The sequence below is a fragment of the Dipodomys merriami genome, unplaced genomic scaffold (assembly GCF_024711535.1).
Source record: "Dipodomys merriami isolate MVZ:Mamm:240054 unplaced genomic scaffold, mDipMer1.0.p SCAF_2205, whole genome shotgun sequence".
Lineage (NCBI taxonomy): Eukaryota > Metazoa > Chordata > Mammalia > Rodentia > Heteromyidae > Dipodomys > Dipodomys merriami.
Window position 1 is genome coordinate 47,250 of NW_027203611.1, and position 4,221 is coordinate 51,470.

A 4,221-nucleotide genomic window follows, 5' to 3' on the forward strand; every position below is an offset into this window, starting at 1 on the left:
CCTATTTTTTCAATGTAACTTAAATGATGTAAAACACAATATACCGCTCATCAGTTTTGCACATTTTTATATGGACTTCACCTCAGTCTACAACATTCCTTCATTATTCTGTTCCTGATATTTTTACACTACCAAGACATAAGAACATTTTCATACAATTTTTATTATAAAAAAAAAACTGTACAGAGGTGTCACATTTATGGGAGCAAATAATGAGTACATTTCTTAACAAGCATTGTTCCCTCTTCCCACCATCCCTTCCCTCCCACCTCCACAAATACGCTCCCCTCCCCCTTCCCCCTGACTAAATTGTAAAGTTCATTTTTCAACAGAGTGTCTTGTGCATCTCATTGTTACAATGAGTTAACCTGTATCCCTATTTAACCATTTTGTATTTCCCTTCCCCTCACCAAATTAGAGAAACATATACACAGGATGTAGGTGTACCAACTTCAAATACAATGAAAACAGGGGTTATAGCGTGGGGGAGGAACATATACAGAAAGAAAAAAAATCATATTGCACATCATAAGTACGTTAGAAACAATAACAAGAAAGAAAAAACATACTTGTGTCCCTGTCTTAGGGTTCATTTCCCTTAATATCATCTTATCTGCTCATATGCACATAGCTTTTGACTTATTCTGCTTATCTCAGACATATATTAGTTATTGAAAATAAGAGAAACCACGGGACCTATGTTTCTTTGGACTTGGCTTACTTCACTTAATAAATTTTTTTCCAAGACTTTCCAATTCCTAACAAATTGGGTGATACTATTCTTTCTGATGGAGGCATAGCATTCCATTGTTTATATACACCCACATTTTCTTGATCCATTCATCTACTGAGGGGCATCAGGGTTGGCTCTATATCAGCTATTGTAAATAATGCTGCAGTAAACATAGCTGTGCTGGTAGTTTTAGTATGGTCTTGTTTGTGATCATTCGGGTAAATGCCCATAAGTGGGATTGCTGGGTCATAGGAAAGCTTCATATGGAGTCTTTTGAAGAGCCTCCATACTGCTTTCCAAAGTGGTTGAACAAGTTTACACACACACCAAGAATGCAGTAGAGTTCCCTGTGGACAGATGCTCTCCATCATCTGTTGTTGCAAAAATATGGAACATTTCACTAATTTGCATGTCAACCTTGCTCAGGGGCCATGCTAATATTCTCTGTATTGTTCCAATTTTAGCGTATTTGCTGCCTAATTGAGCACAGAACATTTTTTATATATAAAGTGTAATTTATTTTCTTAAACTAGACAATTCAAAAAAAAGTAAGTTCAAAAGAATTCTTGTGAAATTTTAGAAGCATGTATTTCTTTTTTTTTTTTTTTGTTAGCAATACAACAAACTGTTAGTACCATGCATTTCTTACATAAGCACACATTTAAGAATAAAGTCAAGACTGGCATGTCAAAAACAAAATAATTCCAGATATTTGTTGTTCAAGAGATGTGTAGGAGGAGGAATTCAATTGTTCTATACAAGGCACCTGTCATAATGAACACTGCAGCAAGTGTTAAGGTTGTTAAAAGTTTTAAATTTTAAATGTATTTAATTTTGGGAATTTGCATATATATGCCAAAATTAGGACTGTTTGGCAGGTCATAAACTTTTCTATAAAGTATTTAAGGTTTATGGTATTTTAGCGTATTTGCTGCCTAATTGAGCACAGAACATTTTTTATATATAAAGTGTAATTTATTTTCTTAAACTAGACAATTCAAAAAAAAGTAAGTTCAAAAGAATTCTTGTGAAATTTTAGAAGCATGTATTTCTTTTTTTTTTTTTTTGTTAGCAATACAACAAACTGTTAGTACCATGCATTTCTTACATAAGCACACATTTAAGAATAAAGTCAAGACTGGCATGTCAAAAACAAAATAATTCCAGGTATTTGTTGTTCAAGAGATGTGTAGGAGGAGGAATTCAATTGTTCTATACAAGGCACCTGTCATAATGAACACTGCAGCAAGTGTTAAGGTTGTTAAAAGTTTTAAATTTTAAATGTATTTAATTTTGGGAATTTGCATATATATGCCAAAATTAGGACTGTTTGGCAGGTCATAAACTTTTCTATAAAGTATTTAAGGTTTATGGTAGCAGACATATGGTACTAATTATGTACATTTCAGAGTTTATAGAAACATTACCAATAAGAAGTTGCAAAGTCTTTGCGTAAAGAAGCAGAGTGAAGAGTTAAGACTTTGTTAACTATATAGTTTCTGTTTAATTTTTAGGGCTTCCTTACTTTACATGTTAGTGAGGAACAAATGATGATATAAGCCATATACAAATGATGAGATGAGCCATAAAAAGTAATCTTAGTGAGTAATTTTAAAGACTACTCATAGCCTATAAAACTCTTTTTAAGGGGCTGGGAAGGTGGCTCAGTGGTAAAGCGCTTGTCTTGCATGCTTGAGACCCTGGGTTCGATTCCTCAACACCCATAAACAAAAAACAAGCTGGAAGTGGTGATGTGGCTCAAGTGGTAGAGTGCTAGCCGTGAGCTGAAGAGCTGAGGGGCAGCACCCAGGCTCAGAGTCCAGGGCCACGACCGGATCCAAAATAAAAACCAAAACAAAATCCTCTTTTTAAACATCATAATCTTAGCCAGTTTTAAATGTACAGGAATATGAGAAAGTAGTAAAATCTAATATGTAGAACACTGGTAATTGTTTGTTTTTTTATTTGATTAATCATTAATATTTAATTGTCCGTTTTCTTTATTTGTTGCATTGTTTTCCTTTTTGTAATATAATACAACTTTTTATAAGTCGTCCTCAGGAGGTACTTTGAGAAGCTTACTGGGATGGCCAAAGCATTTTTTATAGGTGCATGTGAGTTTACAAAGAAGAAAATTAAGACAAATTATTTATTAAAAAAATTATCAAGTACAGTCTGAATTAGAAGGGATGATAAAGGTCCACACCCAAAATCTTAGCCTTCGTCTGAAGCTGCGGTATTACAGAGTTGAGACCACAAAAGTGAGAGACTGTTTTTGTGTTTTTTGTTTTTGTCAGTCTTGAGGCTTGAACTCTGGGCCAGAGCGCTCTCCCTGCACTCTTCAGCTCAAGGCTGGCACGCTATCCCTTGAGCCACAGCACCACTTCTGGTTTTCTAGTGGTTTATTAGAGATAAGATTCTCACGGACTTTCCTGCCTGGGCTGGCTTTCAACCGGGATCCTCAGAACTCAGCCTCCTGCATAGCTACGGTTACAGTCCTGAGCCACCAGCACCCAGCATTGTTTTGTTGATTTTTATTTTGTTGGTCATGGGGCTTGAACTCTGGGTCCTGGGTGCTGTCCCTCAGCTCAAGGCTAGCGCTACCATTTGAGCCTTCGTCTTTTTCTACTTCTGTAGTGCTGAGGAATCAAACCCAGGGCCCCATGCATGCAAGGCAAGCACTCTCCCATTGAGCCACCTTCCCAGCTCCAGAAAGACTGTGCTTTAAAAAATCATCTAAACAATATTTGCTTTCTGCTTTGGGTTATATAATGAAATATATGAATATCTTTTTATATTTTTGTGAATTGTCATACTTCTAAATTTATGCTAACTTGAGCCACTTTATCCTTTTCAAAGTCATGAAATATCTCTGAGAGTGTTCTTCTGGGAAGATTATATTTGCACTTATAATTTCTTCTGAGTCATTTTTATTTTTTTATTGTGAAAAAACTGTACAGAGGGATTACAATTACATGGGCAAGATAATGAGTATATTTCTTATCAAGCATTGTAGCCTCCTCCTTTATTTCCCCTTCCCATCCATTCCAAGCCTCCCCCCCACCCAATCCTCCCCCCACCACCCACCAAAGTTGTAAAGTTCGTTTTCGACATGACAACTTGTACTTCTTATTGTTGCAACGGGTCCACCTGTATCCTTATTTAAACGACTTGTTTTTCCCCTTCCCTTCCACAAATTATAACAACATCAAATACAGTGAAAGCAGGGGTTATAATGTGGGAGAGAGACATACAAAGCAACAAGGAAATAATCATATAAATGCGTTAGAAACAAATGAATGAAAGAAAAAAACATTTAAATACGTATCTTAGGGTTCATTTTCCTAACATCACCTTATCTGACCTTTTCTGCTTGACTCATACATATACTAACTATTGCAAATGAGGGAAACCATGGGACCTATGTTTCTTTGGGCTTGGCTTACTTCACTTAATATAATTTTTTTGAAGTCTTTCCAGGCCCATAT

General features: G+C 35.7%; 1 non-coding gene across 1 annotated transcript; it reads right to left on the minus strand.

Annotated features, from left to right (window-relative positions):
• Positions 1-1,114: 1,114 nt before the first annotated feature.
• LOC138834999 (U6 spliceosomal RNA) lies at positions 1,115-1,221 on the minus strand. Its single transcript, XR_011374329.1, has one exon. It is a non-coding gene; the product is annotated as a U6 spliceosomal RNA (small nuclear RNA).
• Positions 1,222-4,221: the final 3,000 nt, after the last annotated feature.